This window comes from Triturus cristatus, chromosome 9 (genome assembly GCF_964204655.1).
Source record: "Triturus cristatus chromosome 9, aTriCri1.1, whole genome shotgun sequence".
Classification (NCBI taxonomy): domain Eukaryota; kingdom Metazoa; phylum Chordata; class Amphibia; order Caudata; family Salamandridae; genus Triturus; species Triturus cristatus.
The window spans coordinates 971,542,999-971,562,838 of record NC_140592.1 but is presented as its reverse complement, the minus strand read 5'-3'; positions in this window follow the sequence as shown (position 1 = coordinate 971,562,838).

Genomic DNA, 19,840 nt, shown 5'->3' with positions numbered 1-19,840 from the left:
AAACTCACCAGCTAGAAAGGAGAAATTTGGGTGTGCATTGGGGGGCCAATTAACATTGATATTGACTAAAATAGCCAGGAAGGTGGCCCCGCTAAAAGTAACATGTAAATGGTTAGTGGCAGGTAGAGCGACTCTCTTGTATCCTACCCCAGAGTATAAGGGTATCATTATAGTTAATGTCTATACGCAGGGGATTAAAGACAAAAAGTATATATTTGAAATGGAAAAATTAAAAAAAAAATGTGCAAGATTTAAGTGAAGTACATCCCAGTGATTTGTTTATCCTGATGGGAGACTTTAACCATAAACTGAACCCCTGTGGAATCGCCCAGGGGTCTAAAAAGCTACTTGCAGAGTATAATATCAGCTAACTATAACTGCTGAATTTCTCAGTTTTTATATACTTTATATGTTATAGTTTGTATACTTTGTATACTATGTAACCTTTGGGTTCTTTCAGTGAATATATATATATATATATATATATATTATCTACTGGCGGTCGCCAGTAGATAGTTATAATTAGGACCTATTTTACATAGGAAATCCGCAACATTTTATTGGGAATAACTTTGGCGCCGATTGACGAATCTTCGCAAAATTTACCAAACTTTTGGCCAGCTCCGCTCCACTCCTACCCTGAAAGTTTCGTGGTGATTCGTCAAGCAGGGGCCGAGAAAAAAGGGGGGTCCCAAAACGCGTTTTCCCCATGCAATTTCCCATAGGATCTGTTGTCGCAGCTACAGCCCGAACCGCTGAACGGAATGACACCAAATTTGGCAAAGAGGTAGTCCTCAGTTCAGACTCGTGCCTTTTGCTTAAATGGTGTAAATCCGTTCAGTAGTTCCAGAGAAAATTAGAGTTAAATGTACATATATATATATGGCCGGGGAGGATCCGCGGATCCTCCACGCACCCTCCCCGAACCCTCCCGAGCACGAGCTGAATGCTAATTGGCTGCCAACACTCTGAATCAGGAAGTGTTGGCAGCCATCTTGTGCCTCGGTAGAACCGAGGCACAAGTAAGCACAAAAACAAATACGCAAAACGCAAGAAGAGGGCAGGGTAGAAACACCCTGACCCCCTAGGCCTGGTCAGGGGTTCCCACAAGGACGCCCAAGGCCAAAAAACCATTTTTTTTTCTTTTTAAATCACGGGATGCGCGTAGGGTCCGCGCATCCCGCTAACGAAAAAAAAACGAAGCGCGGGCTCCCGTGCTTCGTTTAGATTTAGCCCCCGGGGGCAATATGGTTTTATAATGGGGGCCCAGAGGGGCCCCCCTGCCCCGGGGATCACCACCCCCCGGGGCTTATGTTAATGTATGCGGGGGGCTCATGGCCCCCCGCAGCCCCAGGGACCGCCACCCCCGGGGCTTTTTAAAAAAAAAAAAAAAAACAACCCTGTGTGGGGGGCTCGAGCCCCCCACACGCCCCGGGGACTGCCACCTCCCCGGGGCACTGAATATGTAAAATAGGGGGTTTGTTATGGACCCCCAAGCCCCGGGGACCACCACCCTTTAACATAAGTGGGGGGGGGGCCGTATGGGCCCCCAGGAGCCAATGATGGCCCTGGGGACCTCCACCCCCAAGGGCCGGCTCCTGCAGTGTCCCGGGGTGCCCACCCCCGGGACACTGCTTTTTGCTATGGCAGGGTGGGAGCCTCGCGGGTCCCATCCTGCCATAGCAAACTGCTTTGGTATTTGGAAGAGAGAGCAGGAAGCCTGCTCTCTCTTCCAAATACCAAAGACGATTGCTTTTCCACACGGGGAGCAGCATGTTAGCTGCTCCCCATGTGGAAAAGCAATGCCAGCTCCCGCAGGACGTGGGGAGCCGGCGGGGCCGTGGGGGGATTGGGGACCCCCCATGGCCCCCAACGGTGGCCAGGCCCCGGGTGATGGGGTCCCCGGGGCCATAAGTGGCCCGGGAGGGGGGTCACGTGGCCCCCTCCCCCAAATTTTTTTTTTTTTTAAATGGCCCCGAGGGAATGGGGTCCCCGGGGCCATAGGTGGCACAAGAGGGGGGCTATGCAGCCCCCCTCTATAAAAAAAATATATTTTTTAAAAGGGCCATGCACCGGGGATGGGGTCCCCGGGGCAAATTATGGCCTGGGGAGGGGGGCCACGTGGCCCCCTTCCCGTATAAGGGGGCAGCGCCCCTTTTTACACCTCTCTGCAACGCAGCTCCCTGGCGCTTACTGGAGGTACCTGCTGGGCTAGTTGGCCGCCAGGGGACCTCAGGATTCAAGGGGACTTAATCTCCCAACTTAAAACGCGCCACGGGGCGTGTTTGCACAGTGGTGAAGGTAGGGGGCGGGGCCTGAGGTGATACTGTGCAAACACGCCTTTGGGCGTGTTTTGAGTTGGGGAATTCATTCCTCTTCAATCCAGAGGTCCCCTAGGGGACAAATAGCCCACCAGGTACCTCCACTAAGCGCCACGGAGCTGCGTTGCAGAGTGTTGTAAAAAGGGGTGTGGCCTCTGAACACTTCTCTGCAAGGCAGCTCCCTGGCGCATACTGGAGGTACCTGGTGGGCTAGTTGACCGCCAGGGGACCTCAGGATTCAAGGGGACTTAATCTCCCAACTTTAAACACCCCACGGGGCTCGTTTGCACAGTGGTGAAGGTAGGGGGCGGGGCCTGAGGTGAGATCTGTGCAAACAAGCACTGTGGCGCTTTTTAAGTTGGGGAATTAATTCCTCTTCAATCCTGAGGGTCCCTGGGGACCAACTAGCCAACCAGGTACCTCCAGTAAGCACCACGGAGCTGTGTTGTAGAGTGTTGTAAAAAGGGGGGTGGCCTCTGAATACCTCTCTGCAATGCAGCTCCCTGGCGCTTACTGGAGGTACCTGGTGGGCTAGTTGGCCCCCAGGGGACCTCAGGATTGAAGAGGAATTAATTCCCCAACTTAAAACGTGCCACAGGGCGTCTTTGCACACGTCACCTCAGGCCCCTCCCCCTTCCTTCACCATTGTACAAATATTCCTCTAAAATCAGCCGAACTACGAATTCCGATTTACTCACCTGTTATCGGGAGAGAACCCAGGGCTGCATCTTTTAGCCCAGTACTGACCCTGAAAAGTAATTCTAAGCGTACTTACCAGTAACTTGTATTTCCTTCCATAGGAATCCATTGTGTGGTTTTCACCAGAAAATTTTCAGTGTCCATTTTTAAAATGTACAAATATTCCTCTAAAATCAGCCGAACTACGAATTCCAATTTACTCACCTGTGATCAGGAGAGAACCCAGGGCTGCATCTTTTAGCCCAGCACTGACCCTGAAAAGTAATTCTAAGCATACTTACCAGTAACTTGTATTTCCTTCCATAGGAATCCATTGTGTGGTTTTCACCAGAAAATTTTCAGTGTCCATTTTTGAAATGTACAAATATTCCTCTAAAATCAGCCGATCTACGAATTCTGATTTACTCACCTGTTATCAGGAGAGAACACAGGGCTGCATCATTTAGCTCAGCACTGACCCTGAAAAGTAATTCTAAGCGTACTTACCATTAACTTGTATTTCCTTCCATAGGAATCCATTGTGTGGTTTTCACCAGAAAATTTTCAGTGTCCATTTTTGAAACGTACAAATATTCCTCTAAAATCAGCCGAACTACGAATTCCGATTTACTCACCTGTTATCAGGAGAGAACCCAGGGCTGCATCTTTTAGCCCAGCACTGGCCCTGAAAAGTAGTTCTAAGCGTACTTACCAGTAACTTGTATTTCCTTCCATAGGATTCCATTGTGTGGTTTTCACCAGAAAATTTTCAGTGTCCATTTTTGAAATGTACAAATATTCCTCTAAAATTAGCCGAACTACGAATTCCGATTTACCCACCTGTTATCAGGAGAGAACCCAGGGCTGCATCTTTTAGCCCAGCACTGACCCTGAAAAGTAATTCTAAGCGTACTTACCAGTAACTTGTATTTCCTTCCAAAGGAATCCATTGTGTGGTTTTCACCAGAAAATTTTCAAAGTGTCCATTTTTGAAACGTACAAATATTCCTCTAAAATCAGCCGAACTACGAATTCCGATGTACTCACCTGTTATCAGGAGAGAACCCAGGGCTGCATCATTTAGCTCAGCACTGACACTGAAAAGAAATTCTAAGCGTACTTACCAGTAACTTGTATTTCCTTCCATAGGTATCCATTGTGTGGTTTTCACCAGAAAAGTTTCTAAATGTCTATTTTCACAAATTAAAAATATTCCTAAATAATCTTCGGTATGACTTAAACACATTCTTTCAACTGTTTACAGGAGGTTGGCCAGTGCTGGATCCAGGATTCACCACTGAGTAAGACTGCGTAAGAAAAAGTAACGATAACACTACTTACCTGCTAAGTGAATTTTCTGCCATAGGATAACATTGGTGATTCTATGGGAAAAAATTTCTAAGTGTCAATTTTTAACATACAATAATATTCCTTAAAAATCACTACTGTAATCAAAGCGCTTTTACTCAACTGTTTACAGGAGATGTCCAAGGACTGAATCTAGGATCCAGTCTTGTGGTTAGAAAAGTAATCCATAAAGTAACTAATTGCATTTAACTAGAAAATCACATTGAGCTCAATGTTGCTTTGTGTTTGAAATTGTGTTGCCCATTGCAACAACTGTAACTACTGTACTTAAAAGTCTGTTGCCTATTTGCCAAGTATTTAAACTAAAGTAATTCATTCTGAGAAAGTATATTTTGTATTGTAATGTATAATGTAATTATAATGTAATTAAAAAATATATATCTAAAAATAAATAGTTTAAAAAATGTAGTAAATCAGTATAAAAAAAATCAGTATAACAATTAATACATTCAAAATAGTCATTTAGAAAACCTTTGAAATTCACTGAAAAAACCATAGGTTTCAGGCCTGATATAGTTAGGAATTAGCATTTAAAAAACCTTTGAAATTCACTGAAAAAACCAAAGGTTTCAGGGGCGTTATAGTTAGGAATTGGCATTTAAAAAACCTTAGAAATTCACTGAAAAAACCATAGGTTTCAGGGGCGTTATAGTTAGCAGGACATTTCCCTCGTACAAAACCCTAGAAATTCCCCTGTTATAGTTAGTTCAGCTAACTATAACTCGCGCCCCCGCAATCCACTGCTGATGACATCACATATTACATCATTCATGACATGGTCAGTGACATCACTGATGACATCATTGATGACATCTGAAATGACATCATTGATGACATCACTGATGACATCATCCAGTGAGTGTGTGTTTCTGTAAATTTTAAATATGTTTAATATATATATAGGGAAAAACCTATGGAAGAGTGGGTGTATAAGTGTGCGAATGGATGATTTAGTAGGTGCGTGACTGACTGTATAAGTGGCGGTCGCGCGAGTTATAGTTATCTGAACTAACTATAACGGGGGAATTTCATTGGTTTTTTACGAGTGAAATGTCCACCTAACTATAACATGTGTGAAACCTATGGTTTTTTAAGTGAATTTGCAAGGTTTTTTAAATGCTAATTCCTAACTATAACGTGTGTGAAACCTATGGTTTTTTCAGTGAATTTGTACGGTTTTTTAAATGCTAAGTAATGTATGTATTATTATATTTTTTATATATTTATTTTACAATAAACTACGTATTAAAAAGTTTTTTGTTTTTTTAGGGTTTTTCACGGTGCGCGCACGGTGCGCGCACGGTGCGCGCACGGTGCACGATTTTTTGAAAAAAATTTAAAGGTTTTTTTCTGCCTTCGGGGTCCTTCAGGGACCCCCTGACAAAGGCTAGGGGATCAGGAACTCTCTACCCTGCCCCCTTTTCACGTTCGCCACCTGAATATTCAGATTTCCTATGGAAACACGGTCCTAACTATAACTATCTACTGGCGACCAGTAATATATATAAACAGACGGTATCACGGAAGTGATTGTGTTGTAACCCGGAAAGGGTATCTTGGAAGCCAGCCCCTCGTAGATCGTTTCTGAAAGTCGAAGTTGGGAGTTAAGCGTTACCAGGAGGATTCAACGGACGGTCCTAAGGAGTCGGAAGACGCTAAAGCACCGGAACTTTGTTCCTCACGGTGAGCTGCTCTATCGACGAATTCAGTTAAATACTACGAGTACTAGGGATTGAGGATTATATTCAACAGACCAATCTTAAAAGTACCGATTGGTTATTTATAAATAAGCAGATTCATTCAGTTATGCTTTTAACAGCAGACGCGCTTAAGGACCGTGAAGAGGCAGCGGATGCCCTTTTTGGTAATATTACTGAAGTTGTAACTCCAGGAACAGATGAAATAAATGACCCTAACTCCAATACTAACAACAATGCTAAAACTCTATTGAAAAAGCTCGAGAAATTGCATCGCGTGGAAATGACAAAATGGTGGGAAAAGAAATCTCTGGAAAAATACAAAGAGGTGGGAAGGGTTCCACGGGTTCTCAGAGTTATGATTGCACCTTCCTTTGAAAAGCCAAATCCCTTGATGTTAAAGGAGTGGGCTACGAATAACTTAGATGCGTCGATGAACATGGTATCGATACTAATAAAGTATGCTGAGATCGACCGGATTGGAATCCTTAAAGAGATAGATGAGGTCAACATACTATTGGAAAAAAATGAACAGAAAGATCAAATTAAAAAAGGAAGGGAAGATATCACAGCAAGGCTTAAGAAACATGAAGAATCTATAAAGGAAAGAAAAGTTTTAAAATTTGCCAGAGATAAGCGCGATTATGAGACTGGTCGCGTCTTCACGTTCTCGAGGAAATTTGACAATATAAAACGACGAGCGATAACAAATGATAGCAACACAAATAACACGGCTACATGTAGTGCACCAGTAAACGATAACTTCTCTTCTATTGAAATAAGCAGTGTTGACAGTAGCAATGAATCGGATGAGAGTATGGCACATAAGACGCCTCAAATACCAACTAATTTCGCACCAAGAGAGGAGCTTTCTTTTTTAGTGGAGGACCGCCGGCAAACTCTAAGACCGCGCAATCAAGCGCAGCAACAAGGACCAGAAGGAACCAACGGAGGAAACAGAGGCGGAAACTCAAACTTCAGAGGAAGAGGCAGGAAGAATTACAACAGAAGGAAATAAATCAGGTACCAAATGAAATGGGTGATAACACAGTAATCAACCTATCAGAAATTATGTTGTCAGTCGCAGAAAAACAACTTTTGGCTTTGGGTTTGTCATTTTGTCCCACAAATTGTTTTAAATATACCCAAACAAGGGTTGATGTTTTTAAATTTATCCGAAAGCTGAAATTAAGGAAACACTTTCAACTAAAGAAAGCTGCTAATATTGCCTTACAGAATAGCACTGTACAGGGGTTTTGTTCAAATTTGCAGGGTGCGGATGTTAATACTCTTCTTGCAGTTCAAACTTTGGCAGAAACAAACAATTCACAAGAAAATGCTACTCAGGAGAATCTTTTAGAGGCAGGTATCATATGTAACATGTCAGCAACCAGCCCATTTAAACCTCCATCTACCTTCATTCCTATGATGCAAAGGGACGCAATAGATGTTTTCAGTGACTGCATAGTGGAAGATCTGAAAAAATTGAATAGAGAGGTCACACAACGAAATTTGCGAAGAAACCACTCTGAAATTCAGTATACTAAACTCATTTGCAAACTTAAAAAGCACATTGAAGTCATCATTAACAAAGCCGATAAAGGCGGGAACATCGTTCTCTGGCCAAGAGATATGTACATGGAAGAAGCAGGGTTGCATTTAAATGACACTAATTGCTATAGGAAAGCAAACTTCCAGGAACTAAGGCAAAACAAAGAATTTGTTTTTGGTGAACTGGCACGGTGGAGGCATGTTGGTCTACTATCTAAAAATGAGCACAGTTTTTAAAAAAATGACCATCCTTTGACTCCTTTCTTATATTTTATCCCTAAGGTGCACAAAAATCTGACACCAGTTCCTGGAAGACCGATTATTTCGGCACAAAAAAGTTTACTTGAGGCTATGTCCAAGTACGTGGATCACTTCCTACATGAATTTGTGGAAAATCTACCTTCATTTATTAGGGATACCGGACATTTTTTGACTAAATTAAGAACAGTCAAATGGGAGGGGGATTATCTACTGATTGTGATGGACATTAGTTCACTGTACACTAGTATTCATCATAAGGATGGCATTAACACAATTCGCCACTTCTTAGATCAAAGAAGCATTCATATGTATGAACATAATAAGATGTTGATCAAGATGGTTGAAATTTGTTTAACTCATAATTACTTTCTTTTTAATAAGGAGGTTTATCAACAATTACGCGGAGTGGCTATGGGGGCATGCTTCTCTCCTAGCTACGCATGTTTACACGTGGGCTGGTGGGAGGAGCATGTCCTCAGAAGCACTCATAAAGATATATTTGATCAACATGTTCTCCAGTGGTGGAGGTTCATTGAGGATGTTTGTTTAATTTGGAAAGGTTCACCTGAGACAGCTATGGATTTTATCAATGATTTGAATGACAATGCCTTAAATTTGAAATTTACATCTGATATCAGCAATGAAAAAGTAAAATTCCTGGATGTGGAAATATATATAAAAGAAAATAGAATCCACACCAGGTTACATAGGAAACCTACGGCAGGAAATTCTGTATTACATGCTAGCAGCTCACATCCCCAACACCTGATACGAAGTATCCCCTTTGGTGAATTTTTGAGAATAAAACGTATCTGTAGCCATAAGGGGGATCTTGAAGAGTGTCAGAAAGAGGCTTTCAATAGATTTCTACAAAGAGGATACAAAGCCACAGATAACAAAAGCGAAAGACAAGGCAAATAGTATCGGTGTAAACTGTGATACATTGGAAGAGTCTGAAATTCCACCAATTATCCAGATTGAAAATGTCACGGATACAACTGTTATTGAATCTATAGAGAACATAAGATTGATTACTAATTTTTGCAGACAGGAGAGACACATTTGCAAGATTCTTTATAAAAATTGGCCAATTATTCGGTCTGACATAACAATGTCGCAAATCTTGCCCAAACTTCCCAGTCTAACTTTCAGAAGAGCTCCCTCTATGAGAGATGCATTAGTTAGGAACAGTCCTGAAGTGACATTCTCTAATACTAGGCTCACTTTGAGATCAGGATTTTTTAAATGCAGTTCATGTCGAGCTTGCAAGTTTGGCAAAAATACTACAGAATATATGACTGCTTTTGGTAGAGAACCTATCAAAATACAAGGACACTATTCTTGCAGAACGGATTATGCCATTTATGTTCTGGAATGCACCTGTCATTTATTTTATGTAGGTAGCACAAAATTGCAAGTTTTTAACAGGATTTTACAACATCTTAGAGCAGTGGTGAATTGTGATTCTAATTATCCTGTGGCACGACATTTTAAACTTGTACATAATAATAATCTTGATGATCTCAAATATTTTGTCATTAGCGCAGTGCCCAAAAATATTCGAGGTGGCAACAGAGAAAAAAGACTGAGACAAGTAGAGTCGGAATTTATTATGCTACTCGACACTAAAATGCCAAATGGTCTTAACAACAGCGATGATTTGCACAATTTTCTTTAATGAATAACTGGTTTTAACATTACTCAAAATCTTATAATAGATCCCAGATTTACTATCAAATGGCTTTTATGTGCTTTTTTATGACTAGAGGTATCTGGAATTTTTAAGATCTTTTAAGTTGTGATAGTAGCTATGGCCGGTTTTGAAGCCTGGGGAATCTTATCCAGTTTTTATTCAATTTATCATATATTTTATTGAAAAACAATGCATTTCAATTTTGGTGGCTGCTAATTTTATATCTTCTGAATATCTACATTGGTCTATGACTTGTTTTAGGATTAAGTGATGATTTACATCCCTGATTTTACTTGATTTTATTTGAGGTTTCCTCGAATGTTTTTAAGTTTCATGGGACTTTGACCGGCTATCTTGTTTTTTCAATCTATTTAAAAAACTAACTCTAATTAGTTTGAGACACTATGTCCTAATTGAGTAAATGATCGTTAGCTTGTAAATATCCATAAATCTATTTTTTCCTTTTTCTTGCCATTAGATACATCTGGGTATTGAAACTGAAGAGTGGGACAGGACAACATAACATGACGAAATTGACTGAAAAATTTATGATGAGGAGATTACTTAAGGGACATTGATTATCTGCTGCTACATTTATATGTTTACATCTTTTTGATTGAAATTCTACTATTATGCACTTTAGCACTAGATCACTCTTTTGCACAATTTTGCACACAACGATTTACCATGTAAACAGGAATTAGATTTATGTATAAGGTATTACTTTAATTAGACCAGTGATTGTGGTTACTTACACTCTACGTGGTAATTTATACCAATTGAGACTCTTCATTATGAAGTGTGTATGTAATCTTGGTTCTAATATTTGAAAATAATTCTTGCAAACTGGTTATTGAAGATTCTATTCAGAACAATTTACGAGCACTATGTTTTTATTATTGTTCGACACTTTATATGTTTTTCATTTATGTCTAACATGTGTTACCCTTTTGGGGAGTATCTTCAAAACCAGTTTTAAATGCTAATTTTCTTTCTTCTGCAATTGGGTAAATTGTAGCATGTGCTCAATTTGAATTTCACTATTTATACGCACTAATAGGTCCAGCGCGTCATGTGATCAAAACTGCCTGTGTGCAGTCGAACCGCGTTATGCTGGGCACTTGCTCGTATTGAGATTTTTGCACTCGCATTTGCACATTTTTTGAATCTGCAAAAATAAAATGAAGAATTAAACATCCACGTTGTGGTCCATACCTGGTTGGTGTGATCGAGACTACGATTACTTCAGGATGGTGATTTGCATATATATATATATATATATATATATATATATATATATATATATATATATATATATACATACATATATAGCCGGTAGGTAGTTATAGTTAGGACCTATTATCCATAGGAAATCCGCAACATTCTATTTGGAATATCTTTGGAGCCGGTTGACGAATCTTCGCGAAATTTTCAAAACTCGTGACCCGCTCCGGTCCGCTCCTTTCCTGAAATCTCAGGGTGATTCGTCAAGCGGGGGCCAAGATTAAAAGGGGGTCCCAAAACGTGTTTTCCCCATGCAATTTTCTATAGGGACCGTTAATCGCAGCTACAGCCTGAACTGCTGAACGGAATTACACCAAATTTGGCAGAAAGGTAGACCTGGGTTCAGAGTCGTGCCTTTTGCTTAAATGGTGTAAATCAAAATCACATATATATCTATGGGCGCGCTGGATCCGCACACCCTAAGCGCACCCTGCCGTGCACGAGCTGTATTCTAATTGGCTGTCAACACTCCAAATCAGGAAGTGTTGGCAACCATCTTGTGCCTCGGTAGAACCGAGGCACAAGAAACCTAATAAAAAAATGCACAAAACGCGAAAAGGGGGCAGGGTAGAAACACCCTGACCCCCTAGGCCTGCTCAGAAGGTCTCACAAGGACCCCAAGGCCTCCAATTTTTTTTTATTGTTTTTAAATCGGCAAAATCCGCGCTGGGTGCGCGGATCCTGCCGATCAAAAAAAAAAACAAAGCGTGGGCTCCCGCACTTCAATGCTAATTAGCCCCCGGGGGCCAAATCCCGGGGGCATGTTAAAAATAAAGTATGGTGGACCAATACCCCCACACTGCCCCGGGGACCACCACCCCCGGGGCAAAGTATCAATAATTGTAGGGGGCACACGGCCCCTCACAGCCCCAGGGACCGCCACCCCCGGGGCTTAATAGTTTAATGTGGGGGCCTCTAAGGCCCACCGAGCCCCAGGGACCGCCACCCCCTGTGGCTAGACTTTATTAACATTGCGGGGGGCACACAGCGCCCCCCCACAGCCCCGGGGACTGCCACCCCCAGGGCTTTTTTAAAATAAATAAATACCCTGTGTGGGTGGCTCAAGGCCCCCACATGCCCTGGGGACCTCCACCTTCCCGGGATACTAAAGATTCAAATTGGGGGTCTGTGATGGACCCTCCAGCCCCGGGGACCTCCACCACCAGGGCTTTGTAAAATATGGGAGGGGGCCCCTCCTGGAGCCTTGTTGTGGCCCTGAGGACCGCTACCCCCCAGGGCCGGCTCCTGCAGTGTCCCGGGGTGCCCACCCTCAGGACACTGTAGTTTGCTATGGCAGGGCGGGAGCCTCGCGGCTCGCACCCTGTCATAGCAAACTGCTCTGCTATTTGGAAGAGAGAGCAGAAAACCTGCTCTCTCTTCCAAATAGCAAAGCAAATTGCTTTTCCACAGTGGGAGCTGCATCTTAACAGCTCCCCATGTGGAAAACCAATGCCGGCTCCCGCAGGAGGCAGGGAGCCGGTGGGACCGTGGGGGGATTGGGGACCCCCCCACGGTCCCCAATGGAGAGGGCCAGCCCCGGGGGATAGGGTCTCTGGGGCTACAAGTGACCCGCGAGGGGGACCACGCGCCCCCTCCCCAAAATGTAAATTAAAGAAAAAAAAAGACCGGCCCTGGGGTATGGGGTCCCTGGGGCCATAAATCACATAAGGAGGGGGGCAAGGCAGCCCCCTCCTATATGCAGAATAATTTTTAAAAAAGGGCCATGCCCCGGGGGATGGGGTCCAGTGCCAAAATATTAGGTAAAGAAGGGGGCCACACAGCCCCCCTTCTTAAACAAAAAAAACCCAAAAAGACCGGCATCGTGCCAGAGGCCACGGCCCCTTCTTGTAGCACTCTGCAAACGCGGCCCTTGGCGCGTGTGCAGAGGGGGAACGAATTCCCCTTGAATACTGGGGGTCCCTGGGGGCCAACTAGCCCACCAGAAACCTCCAGTATGCGCCAGGGGGCTGCGTTGCAGAGAGGTGGTCTGAGGCCACGCCCCTTTTTACACCTCTCTGCAACACAGCTCTGTGACGCTTACTGGAGGTAGCTGGTGTGCTAGTTGCACCCCAGGGACCCTCAGTATTCAAGGGGAGTTAATCCCCCAACTTAAAACGCGCCACAGGGCACGTTTGCACAGTGGTGAAAGGAGGGGCGGGGCCTGAGTTCACATGTGTGCAAACACATCCTGTGGCACATTTTAAGTTGGGGAATTAATTCCTCGTCAATCCTGAGGGTCCCTGGGGACCAACTAGCCCACCAAATACCTCCAGTAAGCGACACGGAGCTGCATTGCAGAGTGTTGTATAAAGGGGCGTGGCCTTTGAACACCTCTCTGCAACGCAGCCCCCTGGCGCATACTGGAGGTACCTGGTGGGCTAGTTGGCCCCCAGGGACCCACAGTATTGAGGAGTAATAAATTCTCTAACTTAACACGCGCCACAGGGCGTGTTTGCAGACATGTCACCTCAGGCCATGCCCAATCCTTCCTTCACCACTGTGCAAACACGCCCTGTGGAGCGTTTTAAGTTAGGGAATTAATTCTCTTTCAATACTGAGGGTCCCTGAGGGCCAAATAGCCCAACAGGTATCTCCAGTATGCGCCAGGGAGCTGTGTTGCAGACAGGTGTTCAGAGGCCACGCCCCTTTTTACACCTCTCTGCAACGCAGCTCTGTGGCGCTTACTGGATGTACCTAGTGGGCTAGTTGGACTATAGGGACCCTCAGGATTGAAGGGGAATAATTTCCCCAACATAAAACACGCCACATGGCAGTGGTGAAGGGAGGGGATGGTGTAGGAAAGTGGCTCAATATATACTGGACCGAAGTACAATCAGCCGAACTACGAATTCCATTTTACTCACTTGTTATAATGAGAGACCTCAGTGCTGCATCTTTGAGCCCAGTACTGAGTGCAGTTTTGGAACTTTAAAATATTCACCTAAAATCATCCGAACAACAAATTCCGATTTACTCACCTGTTATCAGGAGAGAACCCAGTGCTGCATCTTTTAGCCCAGCACTGACCCTGAAAAATAATTCTAACCATACTTACCAGTAACTTGTATTTCCTTCCCTAGGAATCCATTGTTTGGTTTTCACCAGAAAAGTTTCTAAGTGTCGATTTTCACAAACTAAAAATATTCCTTAAAAATCGCCTGTATGACTTAAACGCATTCTTTCAACTGTTTACAGGAGATGCACCAGTGCTGGATCCAGGATCCACCACTGAGTAGGAAAGAGTAACTATAACACTACTTACCTGCTAAGTGAATTTCCTCCCATAGGATAACATTGGTGATTCTATGTGAAAAAGTTTGTGTCAACTTTTAAAATACAATAATATTCCTTAAAAATCACTACTGTTACCAAAACGCTTTTACTCAACTGTTTAAAGGAGATGTCCCAGAACTGAATCTAGGATCCAGTCCTGTGGTTAGAAAAGTAATTCATAAAGTAACTAATTGCATTTAACTAGAAAATCCCATTGAGCTGAATGTTGCATTGTGTTTGAAATTGTGTTGCCCATTGCAATAACTGTAACTACTGTACTTAAAAGTCTATTGCCTATTTGCAAAGTATTTAAAGTAAAGTAATTCATTCTGAGAAAGTATATTTTGTAATGTAATGTATAATGTAATTATAATGTCATTTAAAAAATAAAATATCTAAAAATAAATAGTTTAAAAAAATGGAGTAAATCAGTTTCAAAAAAATAAATAGAACAATTAATACATTTAAAAATTGTCATTTACAAAACCTTCAAAATTCACAGAAAAAAACGTAGGTTTCAGACATGTTATAGTTAGGAATTAGCATTTAAAAAACCTCAGAAATCCACTGAAAGAACCATAGGTTTTAGGGGTGTTATAGTTAGCTGGACTTTTCACTTGTACAAAACCATTGAAATTCCTCCGTTATAGTTAGTTCAGCTAACTATAACTCGCGCGCCCGCAATGCACTGATGATGACGTCACATATTACAGTACTCATGACATGGTCAGTGACATCACTCATGACATCACTGATGACATCTCAAATGACATCACTGATAACATCACAGAGTGGCAGACCTCCTCTCACCCTAATATAACCTTCAATACACACATTCAAAAATAGAAACTAATATTTTCAAAAAAATGGACATACCAATAACAGTTATAACAACCTATTCAGTAATTCCAATCTCTACATACACATCCACTCATTCACCAACAGTCATATATAGTCACTCATACATGTACTCACTCGTCATATGTACTCATACACCTATACATCCGGTTACACACCGCCACTCATTCATAGAGTTACTCACACACATAGTCACTCATGCTAATAAAGAATCAAACATCCATTTACTTGCATATACAGTTATACACACACCACTACACTTACTTCTACAGAAACGTACACATACTTACTCTGTTAACTCCTTGAATGCCCATGACGAGCTGGACTCGTCATGGCACACAGTTCTCGTGTGCCCATGACGAGTCCAGCTCGTCATGAGGCATTTCCTTTCACTAAAAATAGCCTCGGGAGCTGGGGAAGAGCTTTCCCAGCTCCCGAGGCCCCCCTGCTTTCAGTGTAATGAAGATCGGCGCGCACGTCGCGCCAACGTCATTACACTGAAACTGAAACTGAAATGAGCCAAGAGGCTCATTTCAGTTTCACTTTCTACGTGCTCAGGGGGCTATCTCAGCCCCCTGAGCACGTAGAAAGACGGGAGAGGTATCGTTGGAAAGGGGAGAATCTCCCCTTTCCAATGGTACCCTTCCCCAGTGGATCTCTGCTTGGGGTTCACCACAGGAGGGCGATCTCCAAGCAGGGATCCACCCACTAGACACCAGGGAGGGGGAAGCGACCCCTTGGGCAAGGGCCTTTGCTCCCCCTGATTACTTTGGCACGATTTAGTCTTTTTGCCCCCCCTGGGGGGCAGATGGGGGAATTAGCCCCCATCTGCCCCCTGGGGGTTCAAAAAGCCCACTAGACACCAGGGAATTAAAAAAAAAATAGGGGTGGGGGCTGCCCAAAACAGGCAGGCCCATGCCCCCACCCCCCAATTATCACAGTCTTTCTGCCCCCCCGGGGGCAGATGGGGCAGTGGCCCCTAATCTGCCCCTTCGGGGGGCAGAGAACCCACTATACACCAGGGATTTGTTTTCAGTTTTTTTTTAGGGTGGGGGGCTGCCTGAAATGGGCACGCAAATGCCCCCACCCACCCACCACCATTACAGCCTTTCTGCCCCCCCTGGGGGCCAGATGGGGCATTGGCCCCCAATCTGCCCCCCGGGGGGGCAAAAAGACCACTAGAGACCAGGGAATTTTGAAAAAAATAAAAATAGGGGCGGGGGCTACTCAAAACGGGCAGGCCCATGCCCCCACCCCACCCCCCAATTATTACAGTCTTTCTGGCCCCCTGGGGGGCAGTTGGGGCATTGGCCCCTAATCTGCCCCTTCGGTGGGGCAGAAAGCCCACTAAACACCAGGGATTTGTTTTTAGTTTTATTTTAGGGTGGGGCCTGCCCGAAACGGGCACTCCAATGACCCCACCCACCATCCTTACAGCCTTTCTACCCCCCCTGGGGGGCAGATGGGGCATTGGCCCCTAATCTGCCCCTTCGGGGGGCGGAAAGCCCACTAGAAACCAGGGATTGTTTTAGAAAGTAAAAATAAGGGTGGGGGCTGCCCAAAACAGGCATGCCCACGCCCCCACCCTCCACAAGCATTAGCCTTTCTGCCCCCTCTGGGGGGCAGATGGGGCATTGGCCCCTAATCTGCCCCTTCGGGGGGCAGAAAGCCCACTAAACACCAGGGATTTATTTTTAAAAGGATTTTTTTAGGGTGAAGGCTGCCTGAAACGGGCACGCCAATGCCCTCATCCCCCACCCCCATAACAGCCTTGCTGCCCCACAGGGGGGCAGATGGGGCATTGGCCCCTAATCTGCCCCTTCGGGGGGGGGGGCAAAGTACACCTGACACCAGGGATTTTTTTTGCGCGATTTTATTTAGGGTGATTGATTTTATTTAGGGTGTGGGCTGCCAGAAACGGGCACGCCAATCCCCCCACAAAAATGACAGTCTTTCTGCCCCCTAGGAGGCAGATGGGAGCTGTATCCCCCAATCTGGCCCCCACTGGGAGGCGCAGAATGCCCACTCGAAACCATGGATTTTTTTGTTTTATTAGTGTAGGGGTAGGGGCTCCCCAAAATGGGCATGACAATACCCCACCCCACCCCCAGAGAAATTCCATTCTTTCTGCCCCCCCGGGAGGGCAGATGGTGGCAGTGGCCCCTGATCTGCCCCCTGGGGGGCAGAAAGCCCACTAGGCGCCAGCGAATATGCAGGCTTTTTTTATGCGTGGGGTGGGGGCTGCCCAAAAGGGTCCTGCCAATGCCCCCACCCCCACAAAAAATAGCCACAGTCTTTCTGCCCCTTTATGGGCATATCGGGATGAAACCCCCTTCCCCGATTCCCCCCCAGGGCGGCAGAAAGCCCACTGGGCTCCGAATCTTTTTTAGCAATGTGCATACCTGTGGATTTTGGGCCCTAGCGCAGTTGGCATGTAGGCAAACCTAGCAAACCTGTACATTTTTGAAAACTAGACACCGAGGGGAATCCAGGATGGGGTGACTTCACTGGCTCTCACCAGGTTCTGTTACCCAGAATCCATTGCAAACCTAAAAATGTGTCCAAAATAACACATTTTCCTCACATTTCTGTGGTGGAAAGTTCTGGAATCTGCGTGGGTCCACAAAATTCCACCCACCCTGCGTTCCCCAAAGTCTTCAGAGAAAAATGGTACCTCACTTGCATGGGTAGGCATAGTGCCCGCGTCAGGCAAGGGCCCAAAACCTATTGAGGAGACATCAAAATTACCTATCACAAAACAACCTGGTTTTGCAAAGGGGGTCCCATGAGTTTTTGGCTCCGGGCTTGGCTTTCCCACACAAAAATGTGTGAAAAAGGTGATTTTTTCAGCTAAATTTGAGGTTTGCAGGCCATTCTGGGTAAGGAAACGTTGGGGGATCCACGCAAGCAATACCTCCCTGGAATCCCCTGAGTGTCTAGTTCTCAGAAATTTGTGGGTTTGGTAGGTTTCCCTAGGTGGCCGCCGAGCACCGGGCCAAAAACTAACCCCGGGCGTAGCACTACGCTTCGCCCACGTAGTGTACGTAGCGCTGCCTGCTTCACACTTTCCGAAGTAGGCGAAGCAGGGCAGCGCTACGCACACGCCGAGGGCGAAGCGTAGCTGCTTGCCACCCGCCACCCACCTCCCGCCTGCCCTCCTTTTAATAATATCAGCAATGAAAAATAAATTAAAGTAAAGCGACTTACCGTAAGCGCGGCGTCTCCAGGGCTCCCTCTTTCTCGTTTCTAATTTCTTCTGGCAAATGCGCATGCGCGGACACCCGCGCATGCGCATTTCTTGCGAGAAATGCGCATGCGCGGGCGTCCGCGCATGCGCATTTGTCAGAAGAAATTAGAAACGAAGAAGAGGGAGCCCCGGAGACGCCGCGCTTACGGTAAGTCGCTTTACTTTAATTTATTTTACATTGCTGATATTATTTAAAAGGAGGGCGGGCGGGAGGTGGGTGGCACGTAGTGGGGCTACGCGAAGCGCGTAGTGTGCGTAGATTTGGGCACACTACGTGCTGCTTCACGTAGCCCCACTACGCCCACTACGCCCACCCTTACCAAAAACCCAAGTGACCCCCTTGCAAAACCAGGTCATTTAGAGATAGGCAATTTTCATGTCTCCTCACTACGTTGTGGGCCCTTGCCTGTCGCGGGTACTTGGGCCTCCCACACGAGTGAGGCACCATTTTTATTGGGAGACCCGGGGGAACGCTGTGTGGTAGGAAATTTGTGTCAGCCTGTGATGCCACAACTTTCCCACACAAAAATGTGTGAAAAAGGTGATTTTTTCAGCAAAATTTGAGGTTTGCAGGGCATTCTGGGTAAGGAAACGTTGGGGGATCCACGCAAGCCATACCTCCCTGGGATCCCCCGGGTGTCTAGTTTTCAGAAATGTGTGGGTTTGGTAGGTTTCTCTAGGTGCCGGCAGAGCTCGGGTTCAAAAACTACAGCTAGGCACTTTGCCAAAAAAGGTTCATTTTTCACTGCGAAATTGAGGTGTGTACACGATGCATTTTGGACTGTTTCCTGTCGCAGGCACTAGGCCGACACACACAAGTGAAGTACCATTTTTCTCTGAAGACTTTGGGGAACATGGGGTGGGTGGAAATTTGTGGATCCACGCAGATTCTAGAACTTTCCACTACAGAAATGTGGGGAAAATGTGTTTTTTTGGGCAATTTTTTAGGTTTGCAAGGGATTCTGGGTAGCAGAACCTGGTGGGAGGCAGTCAAGTCACCCCCTCCTGGATTCCCCTGGGTGTCTAGTTTTCAAAAATGTATAGGTTTGCTAGGTTTCCCTAGGTGCCGGCAGAGCTATGGTTAAAAAACTACAGCTAGGCACTTTGCCAAAAAAGGGTCCTTTTTCGCTACAAAATTTATGTGTGTCCACATTATGTTTTGTGCAGTTTCCTGTCGCGGGCACTAGGCTGACCCACACAAGTGAGGTACCATTTTTCTCGGAAGACTTTGGGGAACGCTGGGTGGGTGAAAATTTGTGGATCCATGCAGATTCCAGAACTTTCCACCACAGAAATATGGGGAAAATGTGTTTTTTTGCGCAATTTTTTAGGTTTGCAAGGGATTCTGGGTAACAGAACCTGGTGGGAGGCAGTCAAGTCACCCCATCCTTGATTCCCCTTGGGTGTCTAGTTTTCAAAAATGTATAGGTTTGCTAGGTTTCCCTAGGTGCCGGCAGAGCTATGGTTAAAAAAAACTACAGTTAGGCACTTTGCCAAAAAAGGGTCATTTTTCGCTCCGAAATTGAGGTGTGTCCACGTTACGTTTTGTGCCGTTTCCTGTCGCGGGCACTAGGCTGACCCACACAAGTGAGTTACCATTTTTCTCGGA